Source organism: Pseudophryne corroboree, chromosome 11 (genome assembly GCF_028390025.1).
Source record: "Pseudophryne corroboree isolate aPseCor3 chromosome 11, aPseCor3.hap2, whole genome shotgun sequence".
NCBI lineage: Eukaryota > Metazoa > Chordata > Amphibia > Anura > Myobatrachidae > Pseudophryne > Pseudophryne corroboree.
In genome coordinates this window covers 162,879,493-162,900,643 of record NC_086454.1, presented here as the reverse complement: position 1 = coordinate 162,900,643, position 21,151 = coordinate 162,879,493, and the positions used below count along the sequence as shown (strand labels likewise).

At 44.8% G+C, this 21,151-nt stretch overlaps 1 pseudogene; it reads right to left on the bottom strand.

Moving 5' to 3' along the window:
* Positions 1-11,306: 11,306 nt before the first annotated feature.
* On the bottom strand, positions 11,307-11,425 carry LOC134971166 (5S ribosomal RNA; annotated as a pseudogene).
* Between the last annotated feature and the right edge of the window lie 9,726 nt (positions 11,426-21,151).

Genomic DNA, 21,151 nt, shown 5'->3' with positions numbered 1-21,151 from the left:
CTGGAACTGTATCAGATATTGTCCTACAGTACGTGACCCCTGGCGTAAACGGAGAATCTCGGATGAAGCTGAGGTTACCCGGCCTGGCTCGTCGAAGATGCGCCTGAATGTTGACACGAATGCAGTGTAAGAAGATAGCAGGGTGTCGGACCTCTCCCATAACGGTGATGCCCAATCAAGGGCTGAGCCACTGAGAAGAGAAATAATGTAGGCAATTTTTGTACGGTCACTGGGAAAATTGCCAGGTTGTAGCTCAAACTGAATCTCACACTGGTTGAGAAATCCCCTGCAGAATCTTGGAGATCCGTCAAATTTTGCTGGCGTTGGAAGATGAAGACGTGGAGCAGAAATGGGTAAGGTGGGTGGGGTTATAGCTGGAGTCACTGTGGTTGACGCACCAGACGCGCCTGATCCACGGAGAGTTGTCTGAATCCCATCCAGCCGAGTAGAGAGATCCTGGAGACAGCGGATGATGTGGCCCTGTGCAGCCTCCTGATGTTCTAGTCGGGCTGCCAGTTCTTGCATCGGCCTGGCCGCTTGATCCTGGTCTCCGGCTGGATTCATTAGGTCAGTGCTTACTGTCACAACTGAGGGCCTGAGCTGACGGGAGGCAGCCTCAGTTGTAGGGGCTGAGATGTACCGGAACCTGGGAGGTTGTATCAGACCCCTGGACATGTAAGTAACATGAAGAATAACCGCCCGAAGGCGTGACCACGACAACTTGAATAAAAGTCAATGATGTTTATTTATGACAAACTCCATGCATCACAGTAGTAGTAAAAGAAACATAAAATCAGCAGAGAAATAATACAGTTCCTGGGTACTACAGGGTGGCAGGGGCCACAGAGCTCTGGTAGTATGAGACAGTTCTTATTATCTGCGAGTTGGAAAGTCCTTACCAGGCCTGACTGTAGCAATGAAGAAAGCCCAGGATCGTACCAGCTGGTGTTCCAGGGAAAGCTGGACTGCTGTAAATAAAATAGCTGCTGTGGGTTCTGGTTGGAACCAGACAGATGTTGGCACGGAGTGGATACTGGCTGGAACCAGTTAGATAATAAATGAAGCTTGAGAGCGATGCAATATGAATGAAATGTAGAGTTTGAGAGCGGAGAAATAATAATACCGGTGGAGAGTGGTAAACTGTAGAAAGGACACCGGCCCTTTAAGAGAAGCTGTACTCTGCTGGAAGCTGGGCTGGAAGCAGGTAATGTTGTAGCTGGAAACAGATGAATCCACAATGGATCGGAGAGTCAGGCTACACCGCAGGTGGAATGCTGGTGCGGGTCTCTATGGTGGAAGTCTTGAGACAGGAGCTGGAACCTGGAAGACAATCACAGGAGAGAGACAAACAGGAACTAGGTTTGACAACCAAAGCACTGACGCCTTCCTTGCTCAGGCACAGTGTATTTATACCTGCAGCAAGGAAGGGATTGGCTAGGCAATTATGCAGATTAACAATACTGACAACAGATTGGAGAAAATGATCAGCTGACAGAATCCAAGATGGCTGCGCCCATGCAGACACTTGGAGGGAAGTTTGGTTTGTAATCCATGTGGTAATGAAAACAGTAATGGCGGCGCCGGCCACTGGAGACAGGAGACGCCAGGCAGACAAGTGCACATCCAACCACGCGGACACAGCGGAGGCCGCGGCTGACGTAATCCACTCTGACACTCTGCATGCAGAAGCTCAGGGACGGCGGCGGAGGCCGCGGGAGACGCCATGCCAGATGTATTATGGCGTTACTGTGACAGCGTCTCAGAGAGACAGGAGAGGATGCAGGAATGTGTACATTAGGATAACAGATGGGATCCGGTGCTGGAGCGCTGAGCCAGCCTTAGGAGGCATCTGATGGGTAAGAAATGGCGTCCAGATACCCGGATCGTGACATATACTGCTTTATCTAGTCTGGTATGAAATGTTAACAATAAATATAATTAAAAATATTGACACCATAATGTTGACAAGTGAAAATGTTGAAAGGTACAACATACGAACAATTAAAATGTTGACAGTTTAATATTATCTCAGTGTTTGCCAATAACATTTTATAATGGATTAATTAATATAACATGGAAGGAATGTGTGCTAGGGTGGGAAGGGTGTCAGTGTTCTGGGTTGCAAGTGCTGGATGCTAGGTAGTGGTGGTTCAAGAGAAGTGGGGTCCCATGTGGTTGCACTTTGGGAGATAAGCCATTCAAGGACCCAAGGTGCAGGCGCACGTAGGCAAAACTGACACGTGTGTATAAGTATGATATACCCTGTTTGAACACATCCATGTGTAGTACGTACATCCACCCAGTGGATGTCAGGAATCGACTTACCACAGCTGCATCTGTCCGTCGGTGCGGTCTCCGTCCGGGGTCCCTACGTCTCGCTGTCACTGGTCACCTTGTCGCCGGATGTCATCTTGGGCCTAAGGACATTCCTGTTGTCAGCGGGCGTGCATGCATGCCGCGTTCCCGCCGGGCCGCGGCATGGGCGCCGCCATGACAGTTTCCATCAGACTGCCGCATCGGCCAATTCGGAGCTTGGCCGCACCTCCTCATTCACTTCCAACCAATGCCTGCAGACCGGGGGGGTATATCAGGAGCAGCAGGGTGAGTCAGTCCTTGTCCTGGACTTCGTGTCACTCCTATGACCTGTGTGTCTGGCTCCGTGTCCAGTTCCTCTGTGTACCTGCTCTGCCTTTCAGTTTGAACCTGTACTATTGTGGAACCACAAGCACCAGCAATCCTGGTACCTCTGATCAGGCTTCACACCTTTACCAGCTACAGTGTGCTCCAGCCTTTGCAGTAGAGACTCCTCTCCAGGTGCATCTCGTTACCTACACCTGTCATCTGCCAGTGTTATTCCAACTGCACTGAGAACTTTAACACTTGTCTCTTGCAACTGCTACCAGCCTTGCTATTTCCACCACCCTCTCTGCTGGCTCCACGGCCTAAGAACTATTGGTTCCCATACCGACACATCGATCCCCTGATCGATTGAACCTACCATACAGACTTTGCCATAGACTCTCAGCTTCCACGCTGCACATTCAATTGCATCGTTACTGTTATTATTTTATATTCCTGCTGCCATATTGTTTCAAACTATTGTTTAATAAACAACTTTGCGCACATGTGCAGGAATCCAATCTGGCCTCCTCACTTCCTCCATCCTACTACCACTGACCCACTAGCGCCCCCTCCGGGAACACAAACTAAACAGAACCTGACAGTAAGTCCAGGACCGATGGACTCGGATGGTGGTCAGAGTGTGGGGTCAGGGGCCTTACAAAACCTGGTCTCCCGCTTGGATGGTCAAGAGGCTGCGCAGCAGCAGATGTTCCAGTTCCTGCAAGGAATGTCCTCCCGGCTCGATACACTACAACAATCTCTGCCTAGTGCTCTCATTCCTTCAATTCCAGTCACCCCCGCTCCTGCAAGTTCAGCGGGTTCTCCTTCACTGGCTGCATCAACTCCAGTGTCACGCTTGCACCTGCCCGTGCCCAGCAAATATGATGGCAGTCCCAAGTTATGTCGCGGGTTTCTTAATCAATGTGAAATCCAGTTTGAGTTGTTATCACACAATTTCCCCACGTCAAGATCCAAGGTTGCTTACATCATATCACTGCTCTCTGGATCAGCCTTGAGTTGGGTGTCTCATCTGTGGGAGCGTGCTGACCCTCTTATGAATAACTACACCGAATTTGTGTCAACCTTCAGACGCATCTTTGATGAACCAGGTCGCGCAACATCAGCTTCTGCAGATCTTATCCAACTCCGTCAAGGTACCCGTAGCATGGGTCAATACGTCATCCTGTTCCAGACGTTGGCTGCAGAGATTCAATGGAATAACCAATCGCTGGTAGCAGCCTTCTGGCATGGACTCTCTGATCGGATTAAAGATGAATTAGCCACCGTGATATTCCTGAGCAATTATCAGATTTAATTTCTTTGTGTATCAAGTTGGACTCTCGCATTGGCGAACGCAACAGTGAGCGTGGTCATAGTGAGCCCCGCAAGCCGAGAATGGTACCTCCGACACAATTTCAGCCTCCATCTTCCGATGAGCCTATGCAAATTAATAGGTCCCGCTTAACCGCTGAGGAGCGTTCAAGAAGACTTCGAGAGAGACTGTGTCTTTATTGTGCGGCTACAGGTCACCAAATTAATTCTTGTACAGCGCGTTCGGGAAACGCCAAATCCTGACTTGTAAAGGAGGAGTCAAGTTGGGATCTTCTAGTCAAGCTCCTTCAAATCAAGACCTTACCCTTCCTGTGACTTTAGAGACTAGGGCGGGACTCCAGTCTGTATCCGCGTTAGTGGACTGTGGAGCGGCCGGAAACTTCATTACTCAAGCTGCAGTTGATAAGTTCCGTCTGCCTATCTGCGAACTCATATATCCAGCCTATATCACTGCAGTGGATGGTAGCCGAATTTCCAAGGGTTCCATTTCTCATCAAACCAAGCCAGTTGTTCTGGGAGTCGGGTTCCTGCATTCGGAATTAATTGAGTTCCTAGTCATCCCTCAGGCAACCCAGGAGATCGTTTTGGGTATGCCCTGGCTCCAGCTACATAATCCGCAGATTGACTGGTCCACGTTACAACTGACTTCTTGAGGTTCACATTGCCATCAGTCCTGCCTAGCCCAAGTCCGTCCTGTGAGGTCTTCAGAAGTTAAAACTCAGTCAAGTCTTCCTGTGGCCTACCAAGATTTCTCTGACGTCTTCAGTGAAAAGGCCGCCGACGTTCTGCCGCCCCATAGAGAGTGGGATTGTCCCATCGATCTCATCCCGGACAAGAAGCCACCTAGAGGGCGCACTTATCCGTTATCTGTACCTGAAACCGAGGCAATAAGTGAGTACATCAGGGAGAAATTACAGAAAGGATTCATCCGCCCTTCGTCTTCACCCGCCGGAGCGGGTTTTTTCTTTGTTAAAAAGAAAAATGGAGGATTACGTCCATGCATCGATTACCGGGGGCTCAACGATATTACTGTCAAAAACAGCTATCCACGATCTCTCATCACTGAATTATTTGACAAAGTCAAGGGAGCCCGCATCTTCACTAAGTTAGATCTCCGCGGTGCCTGCAATCTCATCAGGATTCGAAGCGGTGATGAATGGAAAACTGCCTTTAATACTTGGGATGGTCATTACGAGTACCTAGTAATGCCATTCGGGTTGAGCAATGCCCCAGCAGTGTTCCAGCACTTTGTTAATGAAATTTTCCGTGATGTTCTGTATAAATATCTCGTAGTCTACCTGGATGATATCCTTATCTTCTCTCAAGATCTCTCCTCACATTGCCTACAAGTTCATGAGGTTCTCCGACGTCTTCGTGAGAACAGTCTCTACGGCAAGTTGTCTAAATGTACCTTCGAAGTTTCTTCCATACCCTTCCTAGGGTATGTAATTTCCGGATCGGATCTCCAGATGGACCCGACAAAATTAGAAGCTATTGCTAATTGGTCTATTCCGAGTACTCTCAAGTCCATTCAGCGATTCCTGGGGTTCGCTAATTATTATAGGAAGTTCATCAGAGGATTCTCAACTCTCATTGCTCCTATTACCAGCTTAACTCGAAAAGGGGCAGATCATTCCAACTGGTCAGAAGATGCCTTGGCTGCGTTTCAGAAAATCAAGCAGGCTTTCATGTCCGCTCCAGTTCTGTCACAACCAGATGTTAACAAGCCATTCGAGTTGGAGGTAGATGCTTCTACAGTGGGAGTTGGAGCTGTTCTCTCCCAAGTAGGGGTTGATGGGAAGATTCATCCTTGTGGGTTCTTCTCTCGCAAATTCCTTCCTGCGGAAGCTAATTATTTCATCGGTGACCAAGAATTACTGGCGATCAAGCTGGCCCTTGAGGAGTGGAGGTATCTCCTGGAAGGGGCAAAGTTTCCATTTAACATCTACACGGATCACAAGAACTTGCTCTACTTAAAGGCAGCCCGGTGTCTTAATCCTCGCCAGTCCCTCTTATTTCAACTTCAAGCTTCATTTCCGCCCAGGTTCTCAGAATACCAAAGCTGATACTCTGTCCCGATCTATGGAATCCGAAGAGGAGATGTCCGATCCAGTTCTGCATTCCATTTTGAATCCAGTTGTGTTTGCCTCATCTCAAGTTACTCCTGTTCCGCCTCCTGGCAAGATTTTTGTTTCTCCTGAGCTTCGTTCCAAGTTGCTGTCTTGGGCTCATCAGTCTAAGTTCACTGGGCATCCTGGTGTGAACTTTAACACTTGTCTCCTGCAACTGCTACCAGCCTTGCTATTTCCACCACCATCTCTGCTGGCTCCACGGCCTAAGAACTATCGGTTCCCATACCGACACATCGATCCCCTGATCGATTGAACCTACCATACAGACTTTGCCATAGACTCTCAGCTTCCACGCTGCACATTCAATTGCATCGTTACTGTTATTATTTTATATTCCTGCTGCCATATTGTTTCAAACTATTGTTTAATAAACAACTTTGCGCACATGCGCAGGAATCCAATCCGGCCTCCTCACTTCCTCCATCCTACTACCACTGACCCACTAGCGCCCCCTCCGGGAACACAAACTAAACAGAACCTGACAGTGGAACCATAGCATAAAGCACAAATACAGTGGGGTGGAAATACATGCTGAAACAAAAGCAGTAGCTAGGGTAGAAACTAATGGTAGGCGGAGTGATAGTGATTGGTAGACAAAAGAAATGCCGTAAGCATGGCAATGAATGATGGACAATACAGTGATAAGAAGTGTACAGTAACTGATGCAGTCCAGCCACAGTCCAAGATAGAGGCAAGCGCTGGCTCCCCCCCTCTTCTCCTTGCTCACCTGAGGCAGTAAGAAGTTGGCATAGGGCCGAAGTTAGCGATGGGGGCCAGACCTGCAGATAGGGTTAAGAGAGGCCGGCAGACAGGCTAGACAGGTGGAAGCAGCAAGTTGAAGAGAGGCATGTAGTCTACGCTGGTGGTGGTTGGGAGCATCTCCGATAATGCCTCCTGCAGCAGGATCAATGGTGGCACAAAACAGGGAGACCCTGGAGCTGTGGACATCGATGCAGTTTAACTAAGGCTTGTCTGATAGTAAGGGTTGGGTGCTTGGGTGACAAGAGCGTGTTGTGGGTTGCAAGTGATGAGTACTAGGGCCACAAGGGGTGGGTGCAAGAGTGGTAAAGGGTCTCACTAGCAAGTGGTGGGTGCTAGGGTAACTTCTTTTATTACATTTTACACGGATATGCAATGTGCAGCTTACTTATCTGTGGAGATGGCATTTCAGTCATCTTCTTGACTTCTGCTTTAGTTTACTTAGCTAGAGTGGTGTCAATATTTTGATTGTCAACATTTTCATTGTCTACATTATGACTGGATACCTTCTACTGTAGGTATATTTATGTCACAACTCTGCTGTTTGCGTGTCTTCTCTTTACTAAGCTTAATTAGGATCCTTTCATGTGCTCAGTGAAAGTCCTGCAAAGACTCCTTCAGTGAAATTGTGCATGTGTGTGTGCGCGCGTGTGTGTTAGCATTTTATGGCCTGTTAATCATTTTTAGGCAAGCTGGTAGGTTTAATGAGATTAACCCCTTGTCATATATGCATAGGCTCATGTGAGTGCTGTATATGACACTATGAGGTGATTCAGACCTGATTGCTGCTGTGCGTTTTCGCACAGCGGGGAGTCAGCGATTAACTGTGCATGCATATGTACCGCAATGGGCTGCGCACACACTGCACACACAGGGCCAATCATTCACTGGTGAGTAAGCTGCGAACGGATATGCAGCTCCCCGTTGATTGAGGGGTTTTTACCAACTCGGCAGAGGCATCTGAACGGAATGGGGAAGGGGTCAGTTTGACACCCTCCCCATCCAAACATGACAGGTGCCAACGTACAGGATGAGTGATGTGCAGTCGGATGAAAGACGGCACATCACAACCTCTGTGCAATGTAGGGACTGAGAGCAGCGGCAGCAATATGTGACTGTACAGCCCCTCCTGCTCCCAGTCCATATGCATAGAACGGGGCTGCACGCTACCCCCCACCTTACCAGGGGACGGCTCCCAGTACCAGAGCAGTGCTGCGAATCTCGGATGTTTAGGGGGCATGGCCTAATGCCGAGAAGTCATGCCCCCATGAGAGACCTGTAGCAGTGCTGTGTCAGGTAGTGTCTCTCCCACTCCCTCTTTTGTCCTGTCCCCCTCTCTCTCTCTACAGTCTCTCTCCTCTTGCTCCTCTCACTCTCTCCCTGACACTATCTGTCCCTCTCGCCCTAACACCCTCTCTCTCTATCTCCGTCTTTCTCAGTGCTGCAAGTATGGCGGTACGGGGCGGTACTGTGTACCGGTAAGAAATTGCCATCCGGTACACAGCACCGCCGGCCCAACTACCATGCTTGCAGCCGCTGCTATGTATGAGGGGAGGGGAGCACAGCGCGCGCCTATCCTGCCCCTCAGGCCTCAGTCAGTCCAGTCTGCGGTGGCAGCGGCGTGCATCTCCAATCAAACATCGGTTTGTTAGCCAATCAGAGCTCGCAGACCGGCAGCTACGGCTCCTGATTGGCTGCCGGACCGTAAGCTTTGATTGGCTCATGAACAGGCACCTGATTGGAGATACACGCCGCCGCTGGAGACCGGACTGACTGAGCACGGAGGGGCAGGGTAGGCATGCGCTGTGCTCTCCTCCCCTCACACACACAGCAACAGCAGTGGTCAGCAGGGGAGAGGGTGTGTGTGTACCTTGCACTGTGGGTGCAAATATGGCACTGTGGGGGCATATCTAGCACTGCGGGGGTATATGTGTACTTGGAAATGTGAGGGCATATGTGTACCTGGCACTGTGGGGGCATATCTGGCACTGTGGGGGCATTTGTGTATCTGGCACTATGGGGGCATATTTGTATCTGGCACTGTAGGAGCATATCTAGCACTATGGGGGCATATCTGGCACTAGAGGCATATGTGTATCTGGCACTGTGTGGGCATATCTGTCACTCCACTATTGGGGCATATGTGTATCTGGCACTATTGGGGCATATGTGTATCTGGCACTGCACTTTTGGGGTCATATGTGTATGTTGCCCCCCATATGTGTATCACACCCCCATTTTCATTGGCCACACCCATTTTTTGGCACACACACAGTACAACTAAGAAATTTTTTCTACTTGCACCACTGGTCTTTCTTTTCCTGACACACTCTCTTGCTTCCCTCTCTGTCTTTCTCTCTCCCTCCCTCTGATACCCTCTCTCTCTTTTGCTCTCTCCATGATACCATGTGACAATATACAATATTATGAGATCCTCCTATCTTCCTCATTGAAGTCTCAACTTGCAAATAAATACATGCTGTAACACACTGTAGTTGTAGCATATGACTTCTGTAATTTGTGACTTAAGCCACCCAGGTCCATGGTGCCCCAGAGCCCCATCACCATAGTAATCTTCTCAGCAATATTCCAATAAATCCAAGCATTTTAGCATTATAAATAATGATACCATTTTCCTTTGAAACTGGTACTGGATCACGAAAGTTCATACATCCAATTTCTTTATTCTTTATACATTACAGATAATCATCTTAAAGTGTATATAATGAATGTAGATAAAATTTCCAGAAGAGTCAGCTTTAAAGAAATGATAATAACTAAAGAAGCTATGCAAAGCTCCTGGAATGCTGGCTCCATTTGTTTAGTGTATGGGACAGATTTATCTGAATAGACTACAGTTATTCCCAAAACAAGCTGGCCATGTGCCATGAGCGGCGGAAATAAATCCTGGCGCAGGTGATCACTGGAGGAAATATTAGACCCATATTTCTATAATGTAATTAGATATCCTCTCTCACACTAAACCACACAATTTAATCAAAGGCATAACATGATTAAAATTACCTGTTCCAAAATATAATAACCTTGTTTTTTTATATATATATCAGTTAATGCTTTGTTCAAGCTATTTGTATGGTATCATTTCATGTTGGATTAGTTTAATATTAAGAAAAGTGGCTGCAAGGGGATATGTGACATAAGAGCAGATGTATGTGATCTGCCTATGCTATATAGCAATGGATGCCAGAATCCCATCACCGCTGCTCTGCCTCTTCCACTATTCTCACAACCTTCTACTTTAACAAAAGCAAATTCTTTCTAATAGAAATATATATTTTATGACTTTTAGATTCTATGAGCTTGGCACTGGGAACATTTCAGAGTTTTGCTATTGCTATGACTTTTTTAGTATTCTGTATAATTCCATAGACCAAATTAGTGCAACTGTACCTACAAAATGTAATTGTTTAGCATATATTTACTGTATGCAGTCATATAATTGACATTCAGAATGGCGACACTGTAATGCTGAATGCTTTTGAATGTTGACAACTTGGTTCATAATGTTGACATGCAATATGTCAATATTGATGAAAGGTCGACAAGTTGAAAATGTCAACATTATGTATTCCTACATTATGAACATGTTAGGGTTAGGCTGTGGTTAGGGTGTGGTAAGTGTTAGGGTTAGGCTGTGGTTAGGGTGTAGTAAGTGGTGTGGTTAGAGTTAGGGTGTGGTAAATGGTAGGGTTAGGCTGTGGTTAGGGTTAGGCTGTGGTAAGGTTTAGGGTTAGGTGTGGTTAAGGTTAGGTTCTTATTAGGTTTAGGCTGTGGTTAGGGAAAAAAGGAGAAAGGTTTGTCCTGCACCGGCCTATTTGGATATGTAAAAAATTATGATACTTAAACCAAAAATCGGACAGTAATATTTAAATATTCATTATTCCCATCTGTCCATATGGCGGTGCGCCCAGAGTCAAAGGGAAGGCTAAATGTAACAGAGAGAGAAAAAGTATGACTCTTGTTGGGGCGCACTCTTGTTGTATCGTGTTGTCTAATGATTAGTGATGTGTATAAAAATAGTCAATTCTTTATTTCTTCTCTTAAAATAAATGGGAACTCAGCACAAAGCAAGAATCAATGTTGAAATTTAACATAAATGAATATTAGCATTCCAGGAATAGGACAATCTCTAGAAAAAATTAGGAATGTTCAGATCTTGTTTATCCTTGGATAAATGCATATTGGAAGATAGCTACGTACCATGCTGCTTCCGTCTGCCAAAGATCTGTACAAACTGTGTTTGTATTAATAGAGCCCTAAATAGGGATGATTTCAGGCGAGGGACCACCCCCCTGACTGAGATCTAACCCTAATGGTTCAAGTTCGTGTTGGAGAAAATTGCATAAGATAAATCAAGTTGAGATCTGGACGCAGTGAAATGATGGGAATGAGTGAAAGTGGTGATCCTGCTGTTAGTGTTATTTCACAGGAAGTGAAGCCTTCCTACTGCACTGGGTATTCCCTAGTGGTCGCCCAACTAGGTACTGACCTAGCCCACCTCCGTTTAGCTTCCAAGATCGGACGAGATTGGGCATAAGCGGAGGGGTATGGTCGTAGAAAGATTTGTCCTGTGCCACTAATGAGAGTGCACCGAAACAGAAAATGGGCTACCTTGCGAGAAGGGAGTGGAAAAAAGGCATGGGGGAAAAAAGAAAAAGAATAGATCTTGAAAGCGTGAATCTGCTGTCCTCGTTAGACAGGAGAGCCGTGTCTCCTGGGGGACACGGTCACCTGAATCGTGGATGAGAGTTCACGGAAAGAAGGAATGATTGAAAAAAATGGGAAAGAGAGAAAAAAACAAGGAAAGGAAAAAAGGATTTGCATGAATATGAAAAACACTACAATGAATATTGCAATATTGAACAAGAACCAATCATGCTATATAAATGAAAAGATTTTTTAAGGATATTAGTGATAAGGATATTGTAGCAGGAGGAACTGAGATATAGAAGTACCCCCTGCGTATGGTCACTTTATAGGCGGAGGACCTGGTGCAAGATCACACACCACTACTGGTCCCAACTGTATACCTTAGGTTGTATAATGGAGTGCCAGTTATTGAAAAAAACCTTAATAATCAATTTTCAGCACAAAAGGTCATACGTCCAGGGATATATTGTGTTATCATAATATTAGTCTTTAGAACCATATGCAATTTTTCAATTTTCAAAACAATAAATCATACTTGTGAAACCATATTTGGTTTCAGTCTTAAGAACCATATGCAATTTATCAGAAAAACATGATATATATATACAGAACTCAGAAGGGGTTGTACCAGAGTGAAACCATGAAAAAACACAGTTTGAGATATTTGAAACAGATTTGACTGCGGAACCATACACAAATTGTTTTCTATGTGTATCTCTGTGTGTACCTGAGGATACCTGCATACACTGTATGAAGAGTTTTACCTGGCTAGTAGTAAACAGATTACAATTATAGATCACTTGAGGCTGAGTTATAATGCCCCTGGAAAAATCAATCAGATGGCAATATACAAAATGGAGTCTCACTTAGGCTAGTGATATTTTTGATTATAGCCAAAAAAAACGTTTGTTAGTGCAGGTAAATGTCAGATATCACCCATGCAGTCTTCAGGTAGGAGAGGAGCCCGCAGGAGAAAGGGGAAGACGCGTTTCACCCGGTAACGGGCTTGTTCACTTCCATGGAGCAGCTGGTGTATGCTGAGTTAACCAGATATTTATGGCCCCTTCCATTGGCAAACGGCCAATGACTGTGACTGAGGGCGGGATCAGGGTAAGCAGGCTATTGGCTGTGGCAAGATGGGACAGCTAATATGTGGTAAGGGGTGGGCAGGTGGATTGACAGGTGGGCGGATATTATCCCTATTAGTATGTGGTCCGCGGCTGACAGCAGGACTGTTTGCACGGCATGAGTGAAATGAGGGCGGAAGTGATACTTTCAAACTCCGCCCTCAGATGCTGTCACTCGATGCCGGGATGTATTACACGGCCACAAGTGTGGGTGCGGACAGGGCGGAAGTGCAGCTTTCGACTTCCGCCCTGGGGTGATGTCATACGGTTGCCGGGATACGGCCGGCAACACACGACCTCAGACATGCTGTAAGGGCGGAAGTGTGCATACAAGCTTCCGCCCCTGTATCGTCAGTGTGTTACCATGGTAATATGGGTGGGGTTTAGAATTCATAACACTGACATCCGAGAGAAGAAAAATCGGATGTCAGAAATAGGTACAATTGCCCTCACCCTGATTTAGGTGGAGCATTGAGAGACAGTACTGTCAGGGAGTGAGTGCCAAATTGATTGGCAGGTATAAGGATGAAGTAAAATTAGGTTGAATACTGCAAAACATAAACGTGCTTGGAATGGATGATAATGAAAGAAAAATTAGGTTAAATAAATATAAAAATATGTACATAAATAAATTATATAAAATTATTGTATATGAAAAAATAATTAATTAATTAAAAATAATAAATTAAAGAAATAAACAAATATATATATTAATTTGTTAAAATTAAAAGAAAGTGCAAAGAAACTGGTGCTGAAAAGATGATGCAAATGAATGGGTCCCTGGAAAGGGAAAGTGATGGACTACCAGGAGGGTGTGTGCAAGCTAAGGGGAGACATCCTAGCTCCCATGGGGTTATCACTACTTGTGAGGGCATGTGTAGCTGAGTGTGAGAGTGCTGCAGTTAAGAAAAAGGGGGTGGGGGGGAAAAAATGGGGGGGGGGGGGGGGGGAGGAAAGGGGGAAATTGTTGATATTGTTGAGGAGGAGAAAAAAGCCGCTGTGGAAGCAGTAGGGTGGATGAGCTAAATGACACAACCGGGAATGACGAGTGAATGATGTGAATAAACCCGGTAATAAGAGATGTGAGAAAAGTGAATTATGTGAAGTTGTGGAATGGTGAAAAGGAGGGAAGGAAGGGGAGGGAAAAAATATATATGGAGGAATGAAAGGAAAGGGGGGGGGGGGGGGGAAATAAAAATATATTTTAGGAAAAGAGACTGGATACTGTTCAGGTGCATGATTATGTACTGATTATATTGTAAAGAGAGGGGGTCTACAAGAAAACACTGTAATTAATATTTTCATTGAGGCCATTAGGTCTCAAACCTCCCAACCTGAAAATCCACTCACTCTCTCTCTTTAGTAATTCTCTGGTGAGGTCACCACCCCTCACTCCTAGATGAATTTGCTCCAACCCAAAAACTTTCAGATCTTTTGGACAGTTTTGGTGATAGGTATTGAAGTGTTTGGCCACTGTGGTGATTTTCTTCATGCGAGCTAGATCCGTGACGGCATTACGGCAAGAGCCCAGATGTTCCAAAGTTCTCTCCTTTAGTTTTCGGGTTGTCATTCCTATGTACTTGATCTCACAGCTGCACGTTATACAGTAAATGAGTGCTTGTGTATCGCAGTTAAAAAACTGCTTAATCAATATGTTATCACCATATTTGTCCACTACCGAATTGGTTTTCGAGATATGAGGGCACGCTTTGCATTTTCCGCAGGGAAAGGAACCCGTTAGTCTACTCTGTCCCGATGTATTGCTTATCATGAAGTCTGTTATCTGTCTTTGTGTTGGAGTATTTTTCACAAAGTGACTTCTCACCAGGTGGTCCTTGATGTTCATTGACCTGCGCCAACTCATGTTAACTTTGGAATCTATGAACGGTGCTAGGTCTACATCTGATCGCAGAATGGGTAAATGCTTCTCAATAGCTTGTTTCAGGAGTTTCCATTCAGGACAAAAGGTTCCAATGAACCTAATCTTGGTCTCGTCCATCTTAACCTTGGGCTGATGTTGTGAGATCAAACTATCTCTGTTGGTCTGGAGTGCTTCTTTGCGGGCCCTCTTGAGGGAACGTTTGCTATAGCCTCTCTCTGCAAGGCGATTGATCAAGTCGCGGCTTTTCATCTTGTAGGTATCTACCTCTGAGCAGTTACGCCTCAGTCTCAAAAATTCCCCTTTGGGTATGTTCTCTATGGTAGGGGGAAAGTGTGCGCTGGTTTGGAGGAGGATGCTGTTTGTGGCGGTCTCTTTTCGATAAAGCTCTGTAGCAATAGAGCCATCACGCGCCTTGTAAATCTGAAGATCAAGAAAAGCAACCCTATCTTTGCTGATGGAATGTGTCAAGTTAATGTTCAGGTTGTTATTGTTGAGATGGCGGATGAAAGACAACAAAAGTTCCTCTGTTCCATCCCAAATAATAAAAATGTCGTCTATATACCTGAGCCAAATCAGAACATGTTCAGTGTATCTGTCATTGAGTTCGTTGAAAACATGAGTTTGTTCCCATCTCCCCAAAAAAAGGTTAGCATAGGTGGGTGCGCAGGCCGCACCCATCGCAGTGCCCCTAACTTGTAAATAGAAGCGGTCCTGAAAAGTGAAATGATTCTTTTCCAACACAAATTTCATTAACTTGAGTAATAGAGAGTTGAAGTCATCATTGTTGCTGGAATGTACATAATGTGCAACTGCCTCAAGACCCATCTGATGATCGATGCTAGTATATAGCGCTTCCACATCCAATGTGGCTAACAGAAAATGATCTTCGAAGTTTATATTCTGTATCTTACGAAGTAGATCTGAGGTGTCTTGTAGGTAGGAGGGAAGTTGCAATACATGTTCACGAAGATGTAAATCCAAAAAACGGCTCGGCTGTTCCAACATCCCTCCATTTCCAGACATTATTGGTCTTCCGGGGGGTCTATGTATGTTTTTATGAACTTTGGGGAGGAGATAAAGCGTTGGGATTCTAGGATTAGATACTGAAAGGTATTTATGTTCCTGTTTTGTTATTGTACCTAATGATACTGCTTCATCGATCAGCTGAGAGTATTCTTTCAAAAACTGAGGGATGGGATTAAAGGGAAGCTTCTTGTAACAGTCCGTCTGATTCAGTTGGCGAAGTGCCTCAATGGTGTACATCTCTGTCGGCCAGAGAACGATATTTCCGCCCTTATCAGACGGTTTTATCACCACATCTTTCCAAGTTTGTATCTCCTTAAGTGCTTGTCTCTCCTCCTTTTTCAAGTTGTCTGGGAATTTGTGTTGCTTTCTACGACTCTTCATATGAATGATGTCAAATTCTTTAGCAACCATGTTCAAAAACACCCGTACTTCAGGGCTATTATCATCAGTGGGGAAGAAATTAGATTTCCCTTTACACATAGGGCGGCGTTCCAGTAAGGTATCAATGTCAGTGTTCGACTCAGAATAGAGTTCTTCAAGAATATCCAGTGTACTACTATCCTGCTCTGTTAAGCCATTTTCCATTTCCCAGTCCATACAATGACTTCTTTTAGCAAAGAATTTTTTTAATAACAGTTTTCGTCCAAACAGTCTTAGATCCTTTTCCCATAGAAATCTGTTGAAGGATTTCGTAGGGGAGAAGGAAAGTCCCTTGCTGAGGACCTCTGATTGTGCTGGGGTGAGAATTCTATGAGATAGGTTAATTATTGTCAATTGTTGAGGAGTAATTAAATCTAACGTGCTTTCCGTCTCTGTCGTTCCGGGTACCTGGATGTCCTAGGTGTGTCCCATTTGAGATCTCGTCCTGCTTCTCTTCTTCCCCCCTCGTCTCGTCTTTCTTGAGGTCTGTATCTTCCTCTGGGTTTTGGTCCCCTGTCTAAAAAATGAGGAGAACCTTCTCTGTTGGAATTGGAGACAAACGGTACAGTGTCACGTGTGTCGCTAAGGGAGTCTTCGCTATTAGACGACTCAAATTCGGAGAAGGTGTATGTTTCCTGCTGTCGTCTTGCCCTATTCCTGGGAGGTTGAGAATTCCACTTGAAAATATCTCCTTGGGAAAAGTCGCGTTTATCTCGTTGCAACTTGTTACGTTTTCTATCAATGATGGTTCTTTCGTAAGTGTCAAGGTTGTGGTTAGGGTTAGGTTGTTGTTCGGGTTAGGCTTTGAGTATAGTTAGGTTGCCGTTAGGGGTAGGCTGTGGTTAGGGTTCGGCTTTGAATATGGTTAGCTTGCAGTTAGGGTTAGGCTGTGGGTAAATTTAGGTTGCAGTTAGGATTAGGCTGTAGTTAGGGTTAATTTGCGGTTAGGGTTAGGCTGTGGTTAGGATTAGGCTTTGCTTAGGCAATGATAGGGTTAGGTTGCAGTAAACAGTTAGACTGTGGGTAAGGTTAGGTTTTGGTTAGGGTTAAGCTGTGGTTAGGTTTAGGTTGGGGTTAGGCTTAGATAGTACGGGTGACATTCTCTGCATTGACATGAACAATGTTGACATGCGGATGTTATGTCAATGTACACATAAAGAATGCTGACATGACAAATGTGACTTTTATACCCTGTCGACATCCAGACCATGTCAACATGATTGTAAAACTCTTATACCACAAAAACCTGAAAGAGGCTTAACAAAGCAGTAATCTCATGTCAGGGTCACATGTTGCCAGCCTTCGTATTCTCAATGTCACATAGATATAATTGCAGCTGCCATGTTAGATGTAATTGCAGTGAAGCTGTCAGTGCTGAGACTGATCTCCCCTAAAGCACCCATGGCTTACTGTCACTCAAAGAGATGCACTATTATGGCTTTACAGGATATGGGAGCCCAGGATCCTCCATTGTGCTGTACTTCACAGCCAACTGGAACCTGAGTTTGATAGTAAGGTAATTTCTGCATATGAGACCATTTTATTTTAAGTACAGTTTATAACATCTGCCTGCTACAAACATGACTGGGGGGAGGTACACCCCCAACTCTTGATCTAATAATATTTTATTATTTCCTATTTTAAGTACTACCATGTATAGGAGATGACTGCAGAGGGGCACTGATATATAATCAATATAGCCACACTGACTGAGGGGTGTAATATTGGGTATTATAAGGGATGAGGGATCTGCTAAGATGCTACAATCAGTAAGTGTGGGTGTGGGGGCACTCATAATGCAGTCACTACTAATTTGATTGGGTGTAATAATAAGTATTATAAGGTATGGATGCCTGCATTATATATCAGTAACTACCACCCCCAGCAATGATTGTAGAACGTCCCTCATACCCAATTAGCAGGTCCCCCACTGCTTTCTAATAGCCATTATTGCACCCCTCAATCAGTGCTTTTAGTGTGACTCCATTATACATATATTAATGCCTCCCCCCTCCTCGCTGCCTTTAGCAGGCACTACAATCAGTAAGGGGGGTGGGGGGGCACTAATATATAATCAATACAGTCACTGACAAAGGGGGTAATAATGGGTATTAGAAAATGCTGCTATAAAATGCGGTCAGTGAGTGACGTGGTATAATAATGAGAATTTTATGTGATGGGGCTTGCTACAGTCAGTAAGCCTGGGTCACTAATATACAGTGCAGTCAGTGAGTAACATAGAAACATAGTTCCTGAGGTTGAAAAAAGGCAATTTATCCATCGAGTTCAACCCATTAGTGATCTCCTACACGATAATATTTTAAAGTCTTATTTTAACCGTGGTGAATGTTTAGCCGTTATGTCAATTACTTTTTATTATTATTATTATTATTATTATTATTTCCTTTTATTACTATTAATGCATGATTTACCCACCATAACCCTGTATATCCTTATCCATTAGGAATTTATCTAGCCCATTCTTAAAAGTAATGACCAAGTCCACCATTACTACTCTCTCAGGCAGTGAATTCCAAATACGTATTGTCCTTACTGTGAAGAAAACTTTCCGTCTCTATGTGCGAAATCTCCTCTAACCTAAGCTGGTGTCCACATGTTCTTTGTGATGATTTTACCAAAAACAAATCCCCCGCTAGCTCTGTTTATTGACCCATTATACAGTATATTTGTAAATGTTAATCATGTTCCCTCTTAATCTCCTTTTTTCCAGTGTAAACATGCCCAGCAAGCCTTTCCTCATATTCTAGCATCTCCATCCCCTTAATCAATTTGGTCACCTGTCTCTGAACCTAGCTCCAGGATATCCTTTTTGTCGTATGGTGCCCATAGTTGTGCACAGTATTCGAGATGTGGCCTCACTAGTGATTTATATAATGGAAGTATAATGCATCAATTCCCCCCTTTATGCATGCTAATACCTTGTTTGCCTTTTTTGCTGCATTCCTACTTTGGGTCATACTTGCCTACCTGACCCTCTCCATGAGGGAGAAAATGCTCTGTTCCTGGACTTTCCTGATAATGTATGATTGCCATCACCTGTGGTGAGCTAGTTAATTGATAAGAAAGGTGTTTCACCACAGGTGATGGCAATCATACATTACCAGGAAAGTCCAGGAACAGAGCATTTTCTCCCTCATGGAGAGGGTCAGGTAGGCAAGTATGCTTTGGGTACTACTGCTAACTTTGGGGCAGATGTATTAACCTGGAGAAGGCATAAGGAAGTGATAAACCAGTGATATGTGCAAGGTGATACAGGCAGCAGCCAATCAGATCCTAACTGTTAATTTACATATTGGAGCTGATTGGCTGGTGCCTTTATCACCTTGCACATATCACTGGTTTATCACTTCCTTATGCCTTCTCCAGGTTAATACATCTGCCCCTCTGTTATCTATGTGAACACCTAAATCTTTTTCCAGTACAGAATCCCCTAGTTTTTCCCCATTTAGTATATAGGTAGTGTTTTTGTTCTTGTTACCAAAGTGTATTACCTTACATTTGTCTGTATTGAACCTCATTCTCCATTTTGCTGCCCATGTTTCCAGTTTAAATACAGGTGAAACTCAGAAAATTAGAATATCGTGCAAAAGTTAATTTATTTCAGTAATTCAACTTAAAAGGTGAAACTAATATATTATATAGACTCATTACATGCAAAGTGAGATATTTCAAGCCTCTATTTGTTATAATTTTGATGATTGTGGCTTACAGCTCAAGAGAAACCCAAATCTAAAATCTCAGAAAATCATAACATTGTGAAAAGGTTCAATATTGCGGCTCAAAGTGTCACACCCTAATCAGCTAATTACTGTAATACAAACCACCTGCAAAGGGTTCCTGAGCCTTTAAATGGTCTCTCAGTCTGGTTCAGTACAATTCACAATTATGGGGAAGACTGCTGACCTGACAGTTGTACAGAAAACCATCACTGACACCCTCCACGAGGAGGGAAAGCCTCAAAAGGAAATTGCAAAATAAGTTGGATGTTCTCAAAGTGCTGTATCAAAGCACATTAATAGAAAGTTAAGTGGAAGGGAAAAGTATGGAAGAAAAAGGTGCACAAGCAGCAGGGATGACCGCAGCCTGGAGAGGATTGTCAGGAAAAGGCCATTCAAAAGTGTGGGGGAGCTTCACAAGGAGTGGACTGAGGCTGGATTTAGTGCATCAAGAGTCACCATACAAAGGCCGTCATTCCGAATTGATCGCTCGCTAGCTACTTTTTGCAGCCGTGCAAACGTATAGTCGCCACCAGGGAGTGTATTTTCGCTTAGCAAGTGTGCGATCGCATGTGCAGCCGAGCGGAACAAAAAAGTTTTTTGCAGTTTCTGAGTAGGTCTGAACTTACTCAGCCCTTGCGATCACTTCAGCCTGTCCGGTCCCGGAATTGACGTCAGACGCCCACCCTGCAAACGCCTGGACATGCCTGCGTTTTTGCTACCACTCCCAGAAAACGGTCAGTTGACACCCATAAATGCCCTCTTTCTGTCAATCTCCTTGCGATCGGTTGTGCGAATGGATTCGTCGCTAGAAGCAATGCACAGCAATGATGCTGTTTGTACCTGTACAACACACGTGCACATTGTGGTGCATATGCATGCGCAGTAGTAACCTGATCTCTGATCTGCGAAAATCAGCAGCGTGCGATCAACCGCCATAGACGGATCCTGGACATGGGCTTCAAATGTCGTATTCCTGTTGTGAAGCCGCTCTTAAACAACAAACAATGTCAGAAGTGTCTTACTTGGGCTAAAGAAAAAAATTATTGGTCTGTTGCTCAGTGGTCCAAAGTCCTCTTTACTGATGAGAGCAAATTTTGCATCTCATTTGGAAACCAAGGTCCCAGAGTATGGAGGAAGAATGGAGAGGCACACAATCCAAGATGCTTGAAGTCCAGGGTGAAGTATCCACAGTCTGTGTTGATTTGGGGAGCCATGTCATCTGCTGGTGTTGGTCCACTGTGCTTTATTAAGTCCAGAGTCAATGCAGCCATCTACCACGACATTTTAGAGCACTTCGTGCTTCCTTCAGCAGACAAGATTTATGAAAATGCTGACTTCATTATCCAGCAGGACTTGGCACCTGCCCACACTGCCGAAAGTAGCAAAACATGGTTCACTGACCGTGGGATTATTGTGCTGGATTGGCCAGCAAACTCGCCT